Source organism: Prinia subflava, chromosome 1 (assembly GCF_021018805.1).
Source record: "Prinia subflava isolate CZ2003 ecotype Zambia chromosome 1, Cam_Psub_1.2, whole genome shotgun sequence".
Taxonomy (NCBI): domain Eukaryota; kingdom Metazoa; phylum Chordata; class Aves; order Passeriformes; family Cisticolidae; genus Prinia; species Prinia subflava.
The window spans coordinates 71,398,906-71,421,667 of NC_086247.1; positions in this window are offsets into that span (position 1 = coordinate 71,398,906).

Genomic DNA, 22,762 nt, shown 5'->3' on the forward strand with positions numbered 1-22,762 from the left:
AAACAAGTTCAAAGCTGAGAGTTTTTAAATAATCAGAAACACAAGGTTATTTGCATAATGTTTGACTGGTTCCTTAAAAATGTAACAGAACAGAATAGCTAAAAGATGATGCGTGCTGCAAGGTCAGCACTGATAGCAACTGTTTTCTTTAATACATTTAAAGTTATTTAAATCAATTAGCATGACTTAGAACTGACTTGCAGAAATAAATAGTGATACATTTTCAACTTTATACCATGGGGAAAAATGACTAATGAGGTATCTGTGAAATACAGAGGCCTTGGATGGGTGATTTATATAATGGATATTAATTTAAAATAGCAGTTAAAAATAATTTTACTCTTGATTCTGAAAGGAAAATTTTGTTTAAAAAGTACAGGAAAAATTCAGTCTGGAAGGTAGCTCAGAAAGTCATCTAGCTGAACCTCCAGCTCAAAGAAGGGTCAGCCAGTTTTTTTTTCCAGTTTGACCTTAAAGATCTTCAAAGATGGAAATTGCAAAAGCTCAGGCAACGTCTGCTACATGAATGTGGTAAATAAAGTTCTCCTTTTAGCTGTTTTGAGTATCTTTCATTTTAACTTCTGTCCTTTTTTTCTGTGCCTCCTAGCATACAACACCTCGGAAAAAATGGCTCTTCTTTGTTGTCCTCTTCTTCAGAACTTGTGTCAGCTGTCAGTAATACATTTGCCCCAGTCAGCAACACTTCTCTGTTAGTGAATATCAGATCCAACTGTGCCTCACCCTTGTTTGCCACAACAAGTGCTTTAATGAATAAATTATCTTTGACACACATCAAGAGTTTCCTTAACTGCTTGCATCCCACCATGTTGCTACTCCAACAAGGGTGTGCAATTTATGGAATTACTGGAACCATTTTAAAAAAGGGTTCTCTGCAAAGCTGTTCTCCAGTCAACTGTCTCCCAACATGTATTGGTGCATAAGGTTATTTCTCACCATGTGTAGAGCTTTCATTTCCCTCTCTTAGGGTGCATGAGATTCCTCTTCACAGATTTCTCTGGCTTCTCAAAGTCCTTTTTCATGGCAGCACAAAATACCACCTGGTGTACTGGCCATTCTCCACAGGTTTGTTTCTTCTACAAGCCAGTCTGTCCCATTTCCCAGGTTATTGCTAAGCAGGTTGGACCCATTACCAATACCTGGGGCATGCTGCTAGTGAATGGCCTCCAGTAGAACTTCACAGTCCTGATCAGAACCCTTCTGAATCTTGCCAGTTCAGCTAGTTTTCAGTACAATTGCCTGTGTATTTAACTACCCTGTTCATTTTTGGATGTCTGACTGGTTGACTGTGCCTCAATGCCAGGTGCCCACCAAAGCCAATCTGTTGCTCCCCTCCTCAGCTGGGCAGGGGAGAGAAAATAAAAAAAAAAACGCTTTAGTGTTGAGACAAGGGCAGGGAGAGTTCTCTGATCAGTTATTGTCATGGGCAAAACTAACTCAGCTTGGGGAAACTAATGGAATCTTTTGCCACTCAAATCAGAGTAGGATAATGAAAAATAAACCCAAATCTTAAAAACACCTTCCCCCCACCCTGCCCTTCTTCCCAGAATCATTTCTGATTTCCTGTCCCTCCTGCCCCTCAGAGGTACAGGGGAGTGAGGGCTGTGGTCAGCTCATCACATGTGTCTGCCATTCCTTCCTCCCCAGGGGGACGACTTCTCCCACTCTTCTCCTGCTCCAGCGTGGGATCCCTCCCACGGGAGACAGACTTCCAGGAACTTTTCCAACATGAATCCTTCCAACGGACTGCAGTTCTTCCTGAACTGCTCCAGCATGGATCTCCTTCCATAGGGTGCAGTCCCTCAGTAGAAGAGGTCTCCACTGTGGGTCCCCTGCAGGGTCACAAGTCCTGCCTGCAAACCTGCTCCCGCACAGACGCCTCTCTCCATGGGTCTCCAGGTCCTGCCAGGAGCCTGCTCCAGCATGGCCTTCCTGGGGGGTAACAGCCCCAGGTTATCCAGCAATCGGGTATCCCCCTGACCTGGTGTGTCCTTCTCGGGCTGCAGATGGATCTCTTCTTCACCATGGGCCTCCGTGGGCTGCAGGAGGACAATTGCCTCACTATGGTCTGCACCATGATCTGCAGGGGAATCTGGAGCACCTCCTCACCCCTTCTTCCCCACTGGCTTTGGTGTGCGCAGGGACATTTCTCTGATACATTCCCACTCCTCTCTGACCTTAGTTGTGCAGGTGTTGTTCCTCCTTCTTGAATCCATTATCCCAGAGGTGCTGCAGCCATTGCTGATCGGCTCGGCCTGGGCCAGAGGCAGGTCTGTCCTGGAGCTGGCTGGCATTGTCTCCTGGACATGGACATAGCCTCTGACCTTCTGACTGCTTCTTACAGAAGCCACCCCTGCAGCCCCCTGCTACTAAAACCTGGCCACACAAACCCAATACAGGATATTATGGGAGACAATGCTGAAAGCTCTGCTAAAGGCAGGGTAAACAACATCGACTGATCTTTCCAAACCCACCAAACTTGTCATCTTATTGGAAAAGGTTGATTAAGCACGACTTTCCCTTGATAAATCCATGCCAAGTGTTCCCAATCACCTTCTTCTTTTTCATCTGTCTGGAAATGGTTTCTGGAATTAGTTGCTCCATCACTTTCTTGGTGAGACTGACAGACCTGTATCTCCCTGGGCCCTTCTTGTTGCCCTTCTGGATGACTGGAGTGACATTTGCTGTCTTTGCATCTCAAAAAGCTGCTCTGATCATCACAGCCTTTCAAGGGGAATTGAGAGTGGCCTCACAATGTTATTATCATAACATCCTCTGTTATGAAGTGTGTCACAATAGAGGAAAGCTGTCCTGTGTTATATAGGCTCTAGCTTTTCTCTCCCTGTTATTTGCTCTTTGATTTTAGACAATATTTTCAGTACTTTTTGATGTGGTTGTAAGACATGGAAATATATTGTTTTTAAGGAAATAAAATCTAAAATAACCTCAGAATTGTATGCAATCAAGCAAAAGGAGTTTTAATCTCTGCGTCATGTATCGTGATAGTTTGATGAAAACTTGAGTTCTGACATTGTTACTGCTTCACAAGTCAAATATGACTTCCTATTCACCCGAAGTGGAAATTAATCTTTAGCACATTTATAATCTTTTCTCATCATTAAAACATCTGTTATTCAGACATAATATTTAATGAGTCCACAGTAAAAATTGCATTCTAAATACTTTGAGATATGATATTTAGACACTGCCTTTTATTCAGATCTTTTTGAATAGAGTAAAAAGTAATCATATTTTATTGTGCTAACTGCTCGCTTTGAGCTCATCTAAATGGTAATAAGGGAGAAAATGAATGAATTTTTTTCATTAATTTTTCATGGTTTCTCTGAGTATTGAACCATTTCCCTTAAAACTTTTCTATTGATTTGTGCACTCATTTCTGTGGATCATCACCACCCATGTATTGAATTAATTATCTTTGCAAAGCAGCTTTTTCTTGGAGGAAAGTCTGAAAACTTCCTGGACTTTTCATATCGATGAAGAGCAAAGCTGACTTTTAGCCTCCTCTCTGAGATCATCTTCCTGTAAAATCTGCTTTCTCATATTCTTAAGATAAAACATTTACCATGCCTAATTTTGTACCATGTTCCTCGCTAGTTCTAATGCTAGAAAAATGCTTCACTTTTTTATCGTCTCCAGTCCACTTTACTGCTAAAATACCACTTAATTAAATCCTTTCCTCTTTGAGTAAGAACCATGGGAATCTGTGGCAATACCCACTCAATTTTGAAAGCTCTTTTTAAGAAGCTGTCTGAGATGCTGTCTCAGAGATGCAACTAGGCCTTTTCTTACATAAAATAATGACTAATATACCAGTTTAAAATATCAACAGTGTTAAATATGAAGTAATTACTATTCCCAAGCTCATCCAGCACCATCTCTAGTAGAACACCTTTCAATAGCTGCCCCCCAAAGTAATAAAGTTCCTGACTTTCCTGACTACATAGTGTAGCTGTATGTTTTCCAAATAAAGTCATTGCAAACAGTAAAGCATTATGGCCCATAGCAGGCCTCTGGAAGGGATTTTGCTTGGTGGATGGAAAAGAGTTGAAGCCGAGGACAAAACCACTTTTTGAAAAATCTATTTTTATCAGCTAGCTGAAGAGCCAATTTCAGAACAAGGTGAATGGCCTGCTTCAAAGCTGACCTTTCTGAGATGAGATGTCACGGATCAGAGGGGAGCATAGATGCTTTGCAGTTTCAGCATGGGTTTACAGGAACTACTGGGACTTCTATAGGAAAGTAAAAGCCAAAAAAGGAGTAAAAGCCAGTAGCTATGTATATATGTATATACAGTATATGTATCACCTGGACTTAGTGAGAATATCAAGCTGTAAGGAGAGTTCTTCATAGGCAGCAGAAGGAAGAAAACATACCTGTGAAAACCTCATATGGATACTGAAATGACAAACACTCTTGTAATATGAGGCAATGCAACCCAAAGTAGAATCATGTAAAAACAGGTTCCTGCAGTTCAGCAAAGTCACTACACATCATGTGGGAGGCAGCAACTGGCTGTTCATGTATCCACATTCAGTTCATAACCTTAGGCACCCAGGGAGATTTAAGCCAATATGTTGAGCATTACAACTGTAATAAGCTAAAAGTGTATTTATGGTCTGTTATGAGGAATTGAATGACAAGTGATGCATCCCTGATCAAGTGAACTTGATCACTTGCTGGTAGATGACATGCCCATGGTGAAGTATTAGGCAATTAAAAAAAAAAGATTTTTAAATCTTGAAACCAAAACATTCTCATGATCTTTCCAGAACATTTTTATCCTTTATGGAAGAACGCCTTCACAAAATGTTTGTAATTGCACTGAAACCTTAGGGATTTATTAATATAGAAATTGAGTTAGGTATAAATAGCTTAGCATACATTTTTGATTCTTTCCTATTTTAGACAATTTGGAACCTGATAGATTAAATTAACGATGAGGAATAACAGAAGAAACTATCTTAAATCACTATGGGAATTCAGTTACTAAAATGATGTCACAGTCTTATGAAAATGTGTATAATAAATGGGAGCAGCCTCTGAGACAGTTGCATGTAAGTCTGCAGCTATGATTTGTTCACCATTTAACTTCTTCAAAATATTTGATTTGACTTAGGGTTCTTTCATGACTGAAATATTTGTGCCTAGAGTTCAGGTGATAAATACCATTCCTTGAAAATTTATTTAAATTAAAGCATTTGGTTAAATGTGAAATATCCTGTTAATGCAATATTTCAGATATGCTTTATGTCATGGCTGTTAAGTGATAAAGACATCAAGGAAACTTGGAACAATAAAAAGGAAATATTTAAAACTATTTTAAAAATTAAATTGAAAAATCTTATATATGATTTCCAGTTGGTAAAGAAAACAGTCCTTCCAGGGAACTGACAGGTTTTCTAAATACGAAATTAAAAAATGCAAGCACTATAGGGAAGTGTGTCTCATAGAACAGATGTGTTGTATAAATTGGATTAAATCAGGCAATTGGGCAAACAGAATCCATATTATAGATTACAAGGACAAGTAACGATAAATATCCTAATTTTCTCTGAACAGTTTAAACAATGTCTAACATTTTGATATTGAAAAGTAAAAAGAGCTAGGTACCTGTGTAGTGTATCTGCAGTGTACGCTGTTCCTTCATTGACTGCGGCTAAATTCAAATATTCAGTCTACATTTATACCATTTTCACTGTGCACACAACCTGATTCTTGGATCAGAGGGAATAAAATTTCTCAAAACTATCCTTTTTATCATGTAGAGAGTCCTGACCAGGACTAAAGAATCCTTTGAGTCTTTACAGTAGAGAATCTCACAAATATATGCTTGTATTTGAAACTGTTTTAGAGAAGGGCTGATGCAGCTTGCTGAAAGCGAAGGCATGGCAAAGTTGCAGCTTTTGCCTGTTCAGTGGTTCTGCACCTTCAAACAGGCCATTTTAAATTATTAAAGTTGCTTGTATTCTTAAGTTTACAGTAGCATTGCTTGGTGCCGTGCTGGGAACTGGCAGTGCTGAACAGCCGGCAGGTTTTTCATGGGGCTGCCAGCACAGCCTCATGATACAGCACAGCTCTGGCTGAGAGCAAGCCCTTTGCAGATGCACACCCTGACTCCTGTCCCCTCTGGACTACGAGATTTTTTACTCTGGTCCTAAGCCATCACAATTAATAAGTACAGCAGTGCATATAACAGGAGTGCAATTTCAGCCTGCCAGACTTGATGTTTTACAGCCCAGTGACAAGCACATGGCGTGTTTATCAGGGCATGGCACAGGCTCTGAGCACAGAGGACATCATTAGGTATCTTAGAAGACTGCATAACAAAGAAGAGGACAATTTGGGACCAAGCTGTAAAACAAGGACAGTGGCAGAAAGCATCTTGGCAGAAAACACCCGTAGTTCCCCACGGAAAGAATTAGCTGGCTTGGTTCAAGTCAGAGCTGTGTGGATAACCAGAGGATTAAGTGTCCAAACAGGGAATGAATTAACTTGGCAAACAGATTTGAACAATTATACAGATCATCTTAATTTTGAATGCTAGCATTCCCAGGCTACGTAAGCTTGGGCTCCTGAGCACACCTTGATCTGGAGAGAGAGGGGAAGGCTTGTGCACCTGATATGATCCTAAACCAAGGTCAATTCTGCTCAAGTCTCCATGCACACTGAAAATTATGCATGCTGAAGACCTAGGCCCTATGTACTCAGAAGGTTTTCAACTAGCTTTTGATGCTGCAAGTGGCATTGTGGCATAATTATCAGTTGTCATTTAAGAAGGAGGAACAATAGGTTTCTGTGATTTCCTAGTTTGAAGAGGGTTGAACCACACTCTTTACATTCCAGGAAACTCAATTCTTCATTTCAAGGATGTTGAATGCTCCCTGTCCACAGATATGTCTACAAGAGTCACGATACTAAAGAGAGACAGAAAAAAATAAAAAGAAAATTGAACAAAACTCAGGCAAAAAGAAAATTCTTTCTTGGGGAGAACTGTGAGTTGTATTTGTTAAACTATTGTTATAAGACATCATACCTTTCAGTATAAAAACCCATGAAAGAAAATGAGAAACACAGATTAACAAGAGCAAAATGTTTGAGAAATCCAGCTCTTTATGGATTATCTTTACCACAAGAGCTGGAGAAAGTTGTGGAGACTTAAGAGGACTTTCTTTTAATCCTAACTGAAGACAGGTGAGTTTTCATCATTGATTTCTGATATTTCATCCCTCTCACCTAGCTTCCTCATCCTCTATATTAGTATTTCTATCCATTCCTACATAAACAAAATCTGCTTAATTAGATTATTGTCACAGCAAACCAGCCATCACAAACCTCATTGTCAGAATTATTAAGATTGTGTGACTTTTTAAAACAAAAATAAATTATCTTTTTAAAACTTTTACTTAGCAGAGAAGTCAGATGAAATTCATTCACATGTTGCAAAATCCAATTCTGATAATAATTAGGATTTTAAGTTGCTTTATTTTCATGCATATATTTCCTCTCATCTGGAAGAATTCCACTGTACTGATTGATTTAGTATAAAAATCTACTCTGGAATAGTCATGGAAGGAATTATAAAAATAAAGCTAACCTTCATGCCCTCATGTAAAATTAATTACAGCTGAAACAAACCAGTTATACTTAAACAAGTAAAAATTCTATCATTCAAAAATCCTTGTGCATTGCAAAATTTTGAAGTCAATCATTGTTTCCAGCATAGAAAATTTTAGATAAATCTTTCTATGTTGAAAGTAATGAAAAGCAGTTCCGTGCCCGCAGCAGGAATCACAAAGTTGGTACATCTTTCTCATTTGAACTATTTAATCTCTTAGGCTTAGAAATTAACTTGAGAAAACAGTTCTGAGTATAGCAACTAACTTTGTCAATTCATACATTCTGCATAAAATTAAACATATCAGTGTGTGTATCTGTAAACCCAAACCCCTTCAAAATGGAAATATTCTGTAAGTTTTCTGGTTAGAAGGAAGTATATCACTAGGGATATATATAAAAAAAAAAAGGTGAATTAATTCCTCTTTCTATTCTGCTCATGTATGCAGCTTTCGCTTCAGTCATTAAATGATAGTGTCTTGATCCATGAGTCTTCTTTCCTTCCTTCCTTCTGCTTTCTGCCTCATGGGACAGGGGAGTGGGAGAGGGGCTGGGCGGGTGTTTGGCTGCTGGCCAGGGTTAATCCAACACAGCAGCCAGGGAGCCAATGCAGCTCAGCACACTGGAAGTGTGCACACTGAACTGTGGTCTGTATCCCAAACTTTTGCATAAAAAACTTCCAGCTTTCCCTATTAAACTGTATCACTGAGAGGGGTTTTTCTTGGCAGAACCAGAATTCTGTGTCATCTTTTCCTGCTGTGCCTGGAGATGCTGCTTGCAGGGGAGCCACACGCAAAGAACATGGACATACATAAGGCCCTGCACTGATCTGTTCATGTCCCTGAGGCCCTGTAAAGAGCCATACTAGCTGTACTGTTCTTTCCCATAAAAAGACAGAAGAGTTGGGTATTAAGAATGCTGATTTACAGCCTACCACACCTGTGGCTATATACCAGTTCAGCCAATCGGTTCACACAGGAAATACCTCAGGACTGATCTAGTGCCATGTGGACTTATGCTGGAGTGCTAAATATGCCAGCTGAATTTTGGTTTGCAGACAACGACATTCTGGGCTGCATCAAAAAAAAAATCATAATCAGCAGAGGTGATTCCACCCCTCTGCTTTTGTGAGACCCCACCTGGAGTCCTGTGTCCAGCTCTGGGGATCCCAATATAAGTACATGGACCTGTTGAATTGAGGCAAGAGGAGGGCCACAAAGATGATCAGAGGCCTGAAGCACCTCTCCTATGAACACAGGTTGAGAGATTTGGGCTGTTCAGCCTGGAAAAGAGAAGGCTTTAGGGAGACCTTGCAGCAGCCCTAAAGTACCTGAAGGGACCCTAAAAGAAAGAGGGAGTTTTTACAAGGACATGGAGTGACAGGACAAGGGGAAATGGCTTGAAACAAAAAGAGAGTAGGTTTGGATTGGATATTAAAAGAAATTCTTCCCTCTGAGGGTGGTGAGGCACTGGAACAGTTGCCCAAAGAAGTTGTGGATGTCCCATCCCTGGAAGTGTTTAAGGCCAGATTGGATGGGGCTTTGATCAACCTGGCCTAGTGGAAGGTTTCCCTTCCCCTGGCAGAGAGGTTGGAACTAGATGATCTTTAAGGTCTCTTCCAACATAAACCACTCAATGATTCTGTGTTTTTATGACTATGACTCTGAAGGCAAAGTGAGAGCAAATAACAATGATTTAGTGGTACATACACTCTAATAGTATCTTCTGTTTGGAGTATTTGCTTCTGTAAATTACTTAAAGACTTTATGTTATGCTATCTCTATGTCAATTAGTATATTGCTGATTAAATTTTAGCGCCAGCAGAAAAGAGGAGCTTTATGTTTGTTGTTCTCTGGGTAGCACTTCATCTTGAAATATGCTATAAAAATTGTGCTGAGGTTTTCAGGCCAAAAAAGGAGGCAGAAATAACAAAAAAAGGCAAATCCTGCCAGTCTGTATTTAGCAACACTCCTCGATCAACTGCTTTCGTCAACATATAAACTTTAATTCAGAGCCTTAAAAGCTATTCTGAAATTCTGCTATAGGAAGTGAAAATTGAGTACAACTTTTAATTCAGTTATTGATTTTCAAATACATTAGAAAATGCATAATTGTCAAAAACAAAGAGTTAAGTTCCAGTACCAGTGTCTGCTGGTGACAAAACAGTAATTTCCATAACTGTGTAAGAAAGTTGGGCAGGAGAACTAAATATTGAAACAGTCAGAACAAGCTTCATATAACAATGGCTAGTAGGGCAGTGGGTGCACTAGAGCCAGTCTCCCAGGTACCTCCAGCCAGGATAGTTTTCCTTTAGGTTCTTCATAAATCCACTAAACAATTTCTCTGAAATCTTGTGCTGCTGTTAGGATTTGGGTGGCTCAAACAGCCACATGGGCAGGAAGGAGTCCCTACACCTGCATCTTCTAACAGGGGTCTGCTCCTTTTCAACACACAGGGTCAGCTGCATAATAATGTTACTGAATTAGCAGTAGATTTTCAAATATCAAATTGATACACAACAGGTCCTTAGAAACGAGTTAGAGATTGCTGTTTAGACACAGTATTTGTTTTATTGTGATGTCATAACTAATGCTTTAACAGAACAGATCTTTTCTCTAGGATTAAGACCTTGATATAAAGTATCTGATGTATGATTCACACATCCCCTACCCCCTAGTTATTCTGGAAAATCCTAATACCATTTTGAGAGATGATAGGTTTCAAAATTAAAATCTAAGTAAGAAAAAATATCTAAGTATCATATTGGGACATAAATAAACACATAAATATTATATATGAGTACAAGAAAGCCGTCTAACAGTTTGTTGAGGAAGTTCTAGTCAAATAAAACCATACAAATATGAGTTACACACCTTTTGTTTGTTTGTTCTTCAGAAGAAAATCCTTATTTTTCCTCTTCAAATGCCATTCATAATTTTTTTGGGTAGTCTAGCTGAAGGGAGTTTGGAGTTGAGGAGCTGAATGGAAGTGCCCCTGTGGTTCCTGCCGCGGTGCTGCAGCACCTGGCTGTGAAAGGCGGGTCGCCTCTCCCGCGATCGCAGCACTCCTCCTGCTGGGAGAAACCACAGCCTGGGTCAGACTCAGGGTGCAGGGGCCAGCTTTCGAGAGAAGACCGGCAATAATTGCCTCATCAGGGAGAACGAACCCGGGAAAAAGCCAAGGGTGTGGGGAAATTGGAATAAAATGAGAAAGAGATAGATAGAGATGAGAGGAGAGCCTTAGGTAAGAAGGCGTCATAGACCAGAGGACGATAACACCAAAGGACAAAGGTACAGAAAGGTGAAAGACTTAACAAGACTTAAGATTTCTAACCAGTATACTTCGACTCTATCAAAATAAGTGTAAAATCCACTGGTTGAGCCTGACTTTTCAGTGGTTTAGTCAAATAAAGAGGAAAACTGGTTTTTGGGGTTTTTTTGTTGCCAGTCACTCTTTTGGGACAATTAAAAGGGACCTATGAAAAAAAATCTAAACTTCCAAATCTGTTATCACATGAGTTACTAAAGAGATATCACAGTTCTGATACTAGAAAAGAAATTTCACAGTGAAGCTGTTTTAGCAGTGGAACAGCTTGCCAAGAAGGATGGTGAAATTTCCATCATTAAGAATGTCAAAGATGTCCTTGTTTGCACATGGCTGTGAGCTACCTGTTCTAGCTTCAGTAGTGCACTTGCTTGAAGCAGAAGGCTTGATGGAAGACGAGCAGAGGTCTCTTCCAATCTATACCATTCTGTGAATGCAATATGCATTTTCTGGGAGAGTTTCTATTGGAAGAGAGGAAAATCTAAAACTTGGATGCACCGCAATCAAGCAGACAAAAGTTTGCCTCAGTCCTGGCATTTCTTGTCTTCACAGCCTTGGTTTGATAGCTTCTAGTAAGAATTCTTTTAGACCCTTTTCAGCTGCAGCCTTACACTTCAGCCACACGATCTCTGCCTTATTTAGGTGTTGAGCCTGTTTGGGGCTGTGCAGCAGAAAAGGCAGCGTTGTCAAGACTGTGTTCTGATTCATTGTGCTACTCAAGTCAGTGAAGGAAGAAAGTCTTCGTAGGAAGAAAAGAAGTTTCATTGAGGCCTGGAGAACTAGACCTTATCCATGCTGGTATCACTGACCTCAACACACTCCCTACTCAGGGTAAATTTCTGACAAATGTGTTCCTAGTTTTCAATATGCAAGGCTTCCCATCTAGGATCTATTTTATGGAAGTGCTGGGCAAAGGAAAAAAAGCAAATGCATCTAAGAATTTTTACACAAGCAGAGATGAAGTGAATTTAGAACAATTCAATATAGGAAAGAATAATTGCATGAGACAGTATGACAAAGTCTATAAAGTCTTGATGCTCCAAAAAAGGTGAATAGGGAATAATTCACTGTTTTTGACAAGAACTATAGTAAACATCAAAAGAAATTACAAAGCTGCAGATCAGAAGCAAGCAAATGACTTCTTCTACAAAAACTGTAATTTTAAACTATGGAATTCTTTGTCCTAGAAAACACCCCTAAAAGCCATATTTCCCCAACATATGTATAATTCACAAAAGAGATTAGACAAATCCAGACAATGTCATCCATCAAAGGTTATTACAATGAAAAAGGCAGACATAACCTTTGACTTGGGAAGTTCCTGAAAGAAGTGATTTAGCATGAGAGCTAAATTCCATTTTGCCTGTTGACTTAAGTGCACCCATGCTAAAGTTTGTCACCTATTCACAAGGGCTACACAAACAGTCTGGGCACATAACAACTGGCCCGTGCCTAACAAACAGCAGTGCTATCTGCTTTCACCAGATGCAAAGATAGATCCTGAGATTTAAGTGCCCCTTCACTTTACACAAAGGATATGACATGTTGCAAAACAGACTCAATGCATTGCTGTGAATCCAGTCATACTGAAGCCCAGGCCTTGGAATCCTGGAGCAGAGCCAGATACAGTGTTTTAAAACAAACAACCAAACAAACAACAAAACAAACACCCACAAACCCCCACCCAAACAAACAAACAAACAAAAACCCCAACCCCAAAAAAAACCCAAAAAACAAAAAACTGAGAAAATGTGTTTTTAAAACAGAAGTACTAGGTTTGGGAGATTGAATTTATCACTGCATCCAAAGCATTTCCTGCTCTTTCTTTTACTAAACTTAGAACTTGCCTTTAGCTTTTTTATTTGCAGTGATATAACTGAAGGATAATGAAACTTGGTTTGTTTTCACATAACAAGAGAGTTTCGTAGTATTTGACAGAACAGTATCACTCTGTACTAGCCCTGTTCTTATTCGCTTCCCCAAACTTTCTGTTCTGGCTGCTGATGTATGTGAAACACATTTTTGTCTTCACACTTGGAACAGTAACTGTCAGTTTTACTGAGGGTTTTCCATTACCACTTTAGTCAAAAATTTACTAACATCGCAAAGAAATAATTAAAATGCTTTCCTCTAGGTTTTTCTCTTATATTTTGGGATGGGAGAAGTATTGTTTTGCCTAAGCAACCATGGTTTTCCACATATGCAAAAGCTTTTGCAACTTCAATATAATAAAGTTTAAAAATTCTTGTACTTAGTATAAACAACTTGGTATTTTGATATCATGGTCAGTGCTCTTGCTGCTACTTTGAACAATTGCATTGCACTGTCTCCCCAGCTCAGCAGCAATATTCCTCTTAAAGTTCCTCAGGGACAACTGGGCTGCAGGGATTAATGAAACCAGAATGTCTGGGACCTAACAGCTGCAGGAGAAATGTACAGGGAGTCCATGTCTCTTCTCTGAGGTATAAAGATCACTCTTAAAATGGGGTGGGACTGTGGATAGATGCCCAACATCCCTCTTATTAAAAAGCAATGAGAATTGAACATCTAACAAAGGAATAAAAATTAATCCCAGGAGGTGGCCATTTACATTTTTGGACTCAAATCTTCTTGTGAGTCTAGTCCTAGGTGACAAAAGGGCTCATCTCTGACACTGGCTGTTCAAAAGGTCACAGAGGTAACACATTAGAGAGACATGCACCCCCACACAGGGAGAGTTCAGATCTATAGCAAACCAAGCATGGTATTAAGCACATCAACGACTTCCCATTGTGCTGCTGACTGCAGTGCTGCATCTCCTGCCATGCTTTGCACCCTGGCAATCTCCTCCAAATGCCAAAGCATCCGAAGAATCTGCTGGATGTTCCCAGCTCACTTATTTCATAGGACCACAGGCCAGCAGACCACCCTGTCTAAAGCTGTGCAGGAAAAGCTTTTCTCCTCTTCAAAGGTGACACATTCTGAAGCTTTCCAGACAGTTGTTACACCTGCAGGATTCAGAAAAGCCAAAAGCTGGTGATATTGGTGGTCTCTTCAGGACAGACAAGACTGTGGTAGGCTCAAGAATGGTGTCTCGTTCTGGCATGGGTGTGGACCCAGGTGTTATTGTACAGTGTGTTCTCTGAAGAGTGTTTCTTGTGCTAGCTCCTGGGACCCAGAGAATGCATCCCCAGGGACCTGAAGGAATTGTCTGATATAGTGTCCATGCCACTTTCCATGATAATCAAAAATTCATGGTGGTCAGAGGAAGTCCTGGGTGACTGTAAAAAGGGAAACATTTTGAAGAAGGGAAGAAAGGAGGACCCTGGAAACTGCTGAACAGACAGCCCCACCCCTGAGCCCAGGAAGATCATGGAACAGATGCTCCTAGAAGCTGTGCTAAGGCACATGGATGAGACCGAGGTGATTCAAGACAGACAGCACGGCTTCACTGAGGGAAAATTCTATCTGAGCAAACGTGTGGCTTTTTATGAGGGAGTGACTGATCCTGACATGATCCTCCACCAAATCCTTCTCTCCAGGTTGGAGAGTCACATCCAGAAGGTAATGGTCAATGGTTCAGAGTCCCAATGGGCATCATTGACAAGGGATGTCCCTCAAGGGGTCATGCTGGGACCAATGTTATTTAATATCTTCATTAATGATGTAAATGAAGGGATGGAGTGCACCCTCAGCAAATTTGCAGATGTTATTGAGCTGAGTGGTGCAGTTGCCATACCTGAAGGATGGAATGCCATTCAGAGAGAGTTGGATAAGCTCAAGATGTAAGTGCATGGAAATCTCATGAGGTTTAACTTGACCAAGTGCAAGGTGCTTCACCTGGATCAGGGCAACTCCCAGTACCAACACAGGCCGGGGGATGAACAGATCCAGAGCAGCCCTGCCCAGAAGGACTTGGGGGTGCTGGTGGATGAGAGGCTGGACATGACCCAGCAGTGGACACTCACAGCTCAGAGAGCCAAACGTGTCCTGGGCTGCACCCAAAGCAGCGTGGGCAGCAGGGAAGGGAGGGGATTCTGCCCCTCTGCTTCTACTGAGACCCCACCTGGAACTCTTCATCCAGCTCTGGGGGCCCCAGCACAGCTGAAGCGAGTCCAGAGGAGGCCACCAAGATGAATTAAGGGATAACACACCTCTCCTATTGGGAAAGGTTGAGAGAATTAGGATTGTTCAGCCTGGAAAAAAAAAAGTTTTGAGGTGACATAATTGTGGCCTTCTAGTACCTGAAGGGAACTTACAGGAAAGATGTGGCAAGACTGTTTATGAGGGTACATAGTGACAGGACAAGGGAGAAAAGACTGAAAGAGGGCAGATTTAGATTAGATATTAGGAAAGTTTCTTTGCTGTGAGGATGGTGAGGCACCGGAACAGGTTGCCCAGGAAAGCTTTGGATGCCTCATCCCTGAAAGAGTTCAAGGCCAGGCTGGGTAGAGCTCTGAGCAACCTGGTCTAGTGGAAGATGTCCCTGTCCACAGCAGTGGGTGTGGAATTAGGTGATCTTCAAGGTTGCCCTCCAAACCAAACCTTCTATGATTCTATGATTCTACGATATATTGCATTTTGTCTATTTAATTAAGCTGTAATTAAGACAGACAGTAAACAAAAGAATTATGTTAACAGCAGGAACAAGCTCAGTGTTAAAAACAATTGAAAACAGATATCTTTTTGGTAGACTGTAGCCTAGGCAGCAAGCTGTTTGCTGTAACACATTTTCTATTATTCTGTGAATTATCTGAATCTACAAGAGAATGAAACGTGATCCTGTAGTTTTTCAGCAGAAGCTCTCAGGAGGAAAACTACTTGGATTCCAATTTCTTATTCAAGTCATACTTGCTGTAAAATATGTAAACTTTTGTCAGAGCAGACATTTGAAACCAGGTGAGCAATCTAAACAAGTAGAGCTAATGCTATTCTCTGTAGATTGACAATAAGTTTATTAAAATGTCTTTTGATGTGGTCAGAACTCCTGCCATAAAACCCCTGTTATGCCATTAACATGACAGATGTTTCAGAGCAGGTTCTGCAAGAGCCAGCCCTTAGATTACACCAGTTCCTGGTGCCTACAGGGTGGCACAGGAGAAACTCTGCTCAGGAAGGGTGCTGATTCCTACTTATGCTTCCTCCAACCTAAATGAGTCCTTTGGACATTTATGAGCTAGACTCAAATGATGAGTAAGTCTGACTGTCAAAACACTGTAGAAAGTTAAGATGAAGCTAATAAAGAAGTTCAGGTATCTCAGCAGTTCAGCCTATTGTCCTGTAGTTAGCAGAGCTTCCTGAAGAGTTTGTCAGAACTGGGCTTTAACTGCTTATGGCAGACATTTCCAGAGCCTAATTTCCCATTAACCAGAGAAAAAAGACAATGAAAAGAACCATTAGAGAAGAACAAAAAAACCCCATGGCCTCAGGCACAGAAAAACTGTGTGGCTCTGAGACATAACTCTGTCTCTGAAGCTTCAGAGCTGTCAGAAAATAAGCTAAATTAGAGCTTTTGTAGTACAAGAAAACAAAATTACGTGCCATTTTGGAAGATTTGTTCTTAAATAGATAAGCTAGCTTCCATCATTATTTTCTCTGTCTAACGCAAGCAGTGTGTACAGCCCCAAGTATTGGCTAAGTACTTAGGTCTACTAAAGTTAATATTATGGACCAAATGTTTCACTTGATGCAATTGTAACACCTGATGGTGTTACACCTCAGATCAATAAAATGTTATTGTGTTTCAAAGATACAAGGCAAAAAAAATTCTCTAAGAAACATTTTATTTGTGGAAAACATATTAAGACACCCTGTTCCCAGTGCAGAAATAAATACACGAAGACAGACAAACAGACAGCCATATTCTGTTTTATGGCATTAATTACTTATAGCTTATTTTGTAACTCTATGGAACATATTCTGAGGACCAATTTATATACAAATATACGAAGTATGCAAACAGAATCTAAAAGTCAAGAGCTTTCAAGATAGCTTTAAGTGTCACCCCTTCCCTTTTGCCTGGTGATTAAAAGTAAAGCAGAAGTTAATAGACATGAATATAAAGCTTGCTCTGTCACATATATTTAAAATAAATTCTTCCTAAACAGGTCTGGGATGGGATGCAAAATTTACTGAACTACACATCATTGTCTGCAATTTAAAAGTGAACAACCCACATCATAATAGAGCAACTAAAACTGCTGCATGTTTTACATTAACTAAGCTGTTTTGTGGCAAAATTTTCAGTTAAAGAAGCTAGGGAACAACTGACCTTTTAAAAAGACTTTGGTTACTGTTGGTGACCTCTCAGACGAATTTTGCACTTTCTTTACTGAAATCTAGGGTCTTATCTATTTCTACTGACCTTCACTCAGGCATCCAAAAAACTAACAAGTATATTTAAAGGAAACTAACAAGTATATTCAAAGGAATATACTGAAACAAAGAACAACTCCCCCACCCTAAAACCAGCAGCAACAACCTCCCAACAAAACACCAAACCTCTTGTGGCATTCTTGTTGAGATAAAAGCTGCTAATTATCTACATTTATAAATGGATATCTATTCAAAGCAGTACAAACATATACACTAGTCTGCATTGCTTATTTAATGCATGTTGTAAATAAAATGGACACTTTACTGACCAAGGCAACACTTCCTTAAGGGCTTCTGACTGTTCTCCAAAAATGAATTAACTAACACTGAAGAATAAAGACATCAAAGTGAGTTTATTTTTTTTTTAATCAGTACAGAATTGATATTTAATGTTTTCTCTCCTTTAATCAAGAGGATTCTGGTTTTATTACCCTTCACCTTCAGCTCCTAAGTATTCACTTTCAGATTTTGCCAGTTCTACAATATAGAAGTGTTTACAGATAGAGCCTGGATGAAACGCTGTGACAGAAAAAAAAGTAAATTTCACACAAGACACAACAGAAAGAGAATCACTGATATCTTAGAAAAAGTGTTTGTTGTAGTAGAGGGTGACACCAGCAAATTGTTTCAGTGCTTGTGTCTTAGTTATCAGCAGTGCCCATGACTTATCTGTGTAACCAGAGGCTCAGTTCAGGGATACAGAGTCAGATGGATTTTTTTATAACCAGTAAGACAATATGGTAGCTAAGAATCATATTCTTTTGGATAAAAGGATGTGGATCTGGCTGTAAGATTACCTCACTGTGAATGTGAAATCACAGAATAACTACTGGACTGTGAGCTAATGTATACAAATGCTTTTCTTCAAAACTGTCTGTTCTTCTCACTTGGCTCCCTGCTTGAAACACAGATGACTTCTTATCCCACCAGACCTAGTTTTCAGAGGATGAACAATCTTGTGTTTACTGAAAGTGCTTGTGGCCAAAATTCTATAGTGAATACACAGAATCACAGAGGAAGGAAAAATTTTCCTTCCATCCACTTGGAATTTTCCTTCTTCCAGCCTGAGTATTGTCTTCACTCCTTTCTTTGTACTCCCTTTTTTGTACCCCTTTGGGCAGAATAACACAACAATTGGATTCCCTGAGCCTCTCTTTAAGCTAAACAATCAAATTCCCAGCTTCTCACTTTATACCTTGTGCTCCAGCCCCTCAGCCATCTCCTTCTGGCCCCCTGCTAGATTAACAGCAGTTCTGTAGTACTTCAAAGTCTACAGCAGCAATTGCCTTTTGATTTATTTGTGCCTCTTCCACTATCCAGCTGTGCAACTCTGGAGAAGACCAAACCACAACAATTTCTTTTTTTTCTCTTGCCACTGTGTTAACTATGTCCTTTTGGGATGGGAATGCTTACAAGTAGGAATTGTTCCTAGCACTTGTATGTACCAAGTGTGTTCCAAATATATCAGGATTCTGTTCTCTGTTGGCTTCTGGGCATTGCTACAATAGAAAAGCAACAATACTTATCCATAGTAAGCACAAAGGAGAAATATTGCAATAGAACAAAAAGAGAATTACTTAACTATAAATAAAAGCCAATGAATTGGAGAATGATGATATTTTATTGAGCCCAGATGGTTATTTCACAGAGCCAAAGCAGAAGTCCATAGAAGTTGGAAATCCCACCCATTTTTGCTTCACTGCCTGAAGCTGCCATCCTGAAGCTTCCACAGTCACTGGACAAAGATGTAGATCTTGGGAATCACATCTCCCGGTTCCTTTACCCTAGAGTGCTCTCTGCAGGATGGGTTTCACCAGAGTCTCTCTGGTTTTATGCCAGCTGATCTTACCTGAAGTGTTGGTGTTATCGTAAGTATAATGGATGAAGACAGAATCAGGCTGCAGATGTAAAGTGTCTTTCGGAAGCTTCCTGTGATGCCAGATTTTTAAATCTCATTGTGAAAATAGGGCCTCTCCTTTTTTCAGCTGACTCACTGACTGCAGAGTAAACCCAATGTTTCTCAAGTCCAGTCAGGATATCTGGGTAGTTGTTCATGTAGTTAAGCAAGTGATATTGAAAATCTCATTCATGCAAACAGGTGGCCAGCTGAAGAATATAGTATGCTATTAAGTGGAGGTTAATGTTCCTCACTATACTGTTCAAGGGTAAAGAAACTTTTATCATTAAATGCAACCTTACCTACCTTACTAGTCATCTAGAATTTTTATAAGCCTATTTATTGCAAATTTCTGAGTGAAGCAAGCAGAAATTGTGTACAAATTGAAAGCACAGTGAATGAGAATGTTGTTAGGTGTTACCAAACCTTTTCTCTAAAATATTTTTTCCCAAAATTTTCTTTTTCTCCAAAGTGTTAAAGGAAATTTTCTCATTTCCAGTTTCTAAATGAAGTTTTGGAAGCATATTCTGTTATTTCCCAGTTGTCAGGGTTAAAAATGGAAAAAAAAAGTTGAAGAATTATTAGTGGAAATGCATAGGTATAGACCATTAAAATTACTAGGTAGAAAAAGGTTTGTTCACTTTCATTTTTTTCCTATGTTTCATAAATAAAAGGCTTGGACAGTCTCAATGATTAAAGTCATAAAAGTAGTTAAATACTCATCCTCTATTTGGAATTCAAAGCCCAAGTTCTTACTTTCTCTTACAGAGATAACTTACATTTAAACCAGTAGATTAAAAGATATGGAAAAATAAAGGAATTGTCCTGGAATGAAATTGAAGATCAAATTACTAAAACCAAATGAACAAAAAACCCAAACAGAAAATTGCCTCCAATTCAATTTATTTGCTGTGGAGTTTCTCTTGGGTGAATTCAGAAAATGTGTTTTAACTTTTACCTATTTTAAATCATAAAGTTCCATGTAATAGGGTAAAAATGGTCTGTAGAGCTCCTGGGTCAACTGTCTTCACTGTGTTTCTTCACACAAAAAAAGTACAAGATTCCTGACTTAATCTGAAAATTTTGTTTACAGAATTTTCCTTTTTGTCTAGATAAAAAACCTGCAGCTTTTCCTTCTACAAACAGATAAAATCATATAGCAGGTTTTTTCTTTGATTTCCTTTCAGATTGCGCTAAAAAATTCCATTAATATAGAGCAGTCACTTTTAAATTAGCAACTTTTAATGCTTTTTTTTGTATGCATATGATAGAGTCTCCTGTTTTGTGAAATTAATAGTTCCATGGACACATCAAATCAGTGCTCAGTGATGGCCAAAATCCATGATAAGTGCTGGTAAATTACTAGAGAAAGAATAGACAATAAAGATATTGCTACGTTATCGCCATGCAGTTCTCAAACAGTTCCTTGCCAGCTTCCTCCTCTGTTCAACTTTGCAGAAAAGGCTGTAGCAGGATTGGAAAATGTATGGACATGGTCAAGAGTGCAGGTAAAGGTATGGGAAGCCTCTGTATAAGAAGAACTTGACGATAACTCTTCCATTTAAGTTGGAGATGACCAAGGTAATGGAAAAGGTACCAAAAAAAGCGTGCAAAATCAAAAGTGCCTGGGGAGAGAGAGAGGATACAGGTCACTGCTTCTACCAAAAAACCCTTGGAGCCATCAAATAAGGCTAGTAAGTAGCAGGGTAAAACCAATCCAAGGAAGAGGTTCTTCACCCAATGTTAAACTATGGAACTCTCTTGCCAGCTGCTAGTGAGGACTGATTGCTTGGCTGGCTTTGAAGGGAGAAAGGATAGTGTAAAAGAGATACATCCATGGACTGGTAAAATACAGAGAGGTCTCTTCTGTACTGGCAAGTTTCCAAGCTGTAAATCCTTGGTGTTACAAAAGTATTTGGAGCATTTATCACTATATGTTTTCTCAATTTGTATATTCCTTCCCTGGGTATCTGAGCTGCTGATAGGGAGGGCAGAGGTCATCCATGCCTGTGGAGTGGCAGTGGCCAAAGAACTCCACTGCCTGCATAAGCACCCATGACCTTCAATCTTTCCTCGTTTCTGTGGGTTTTCTCTGCCTTCTACCAGACACTGTGAAGGCAAATCTTTAGCCCTGGCCAAATTCACCACATTTTGACTTTCCCTGGATTCTGCATTATTCATGGGTTTGTATAGCCATGCAGAGCCTCTCTGCACACTGAATTTATGCAGCTCCAATTCATCCTCTTGCTCGAAGTGTTGTTTAGAAGCCAACTCAGAACTTTTTACACCTGCCCCAACTACCATTGCTGTCTGTGCTGTCTGTCTGACCTAGCAGGGCAGCTGAGCCTTAGGAGCACCTTAGTAGGATGCTACAGATACTGCAGGTGCCATTAGGAAGAAAGCAAAGACAAAGGTGAAGGGAATAGGGAGGACGTTTATTGTAATCATGCCCATTTTGTGTGGTCTTGCCAAGCTCAAACTGGTCCTTACTGACTGGAGGAGGGCTCTCAGAATTTGGTGTGCAGGTGCCATTATGTGTATTCCACATGCCAAGCGGAAATTAACTCTTAAATTTCTGTGGGCCCTGGCTACAGTAACAATTATAGCTGATCTCCCCAGGCCAATAGCACAGGTACAAGCTGGCATTCAGAGTTTTGTCATCAATGTGACACAAAGACTGATGTAACGGTCACTTCCTCCATCTGGAGTCACAGAATCATGGATTCATGGAGTAATACTGGTTGGCAATCACCTCTGCAGGTCTACTTGTCAAACACCACATTCCTCGTCTTGCTGAAAATACCCATAAATTAAAACACAGAGTTTAGGCTCCAAGGTGCCATTGCTCTTCTTGGCATTTCTTACCGGCTCACAAAAGTTACTTCTGGCTTAGTGTTCTGGCTTCTGTTAACATTTCTCAGGTGCACAGTGCTGCCCACACATTGCATGGCTAAGCTCGTATCTAATTCAGATTTGAGAATTCATTTGAATTGTACAGCAGCCAAAGAGTTTCTGCCATGAGAAGGTTAAGGAGTGGATTGCAAAATGGCGAATGCAGAGTGTGTAATGCCCACATGGAGACAGGCTTGTATCCAAGCAGAAAAGGCTATCAAAGAATTTTAACACAGCAGTATTTACAGCTGTGGAAGACATAAAATATTTATTTAAATACTATTCCAATAATAGGGAGCCAGAAAGGATGCTCTCTGGTCTCTTCGTAAGAAAAATGCAAGAGATGTTTTATATATAAAGTAAACTTATTTTTAAAGGCTCAGTAGATCACACCATATGCGGTCTAACTGTAATCTTCATAAACTACAGATTTTCTGAAAGGATTTTGCACCATATTATGTTATTTCTGTGTTCTATTCCATGTTATTTTTTACCTTTTATGGTGGTTCATCTAGTGAAATTCAAACTTTTAAGTGTGTTATTTCAAATGAACCATACCAATGCATGTTATACAATGTAATTTTCTACTTTTCTATACCCTTGAACTAGAATGAATAAAATAAATGTAAATATAAAACATCT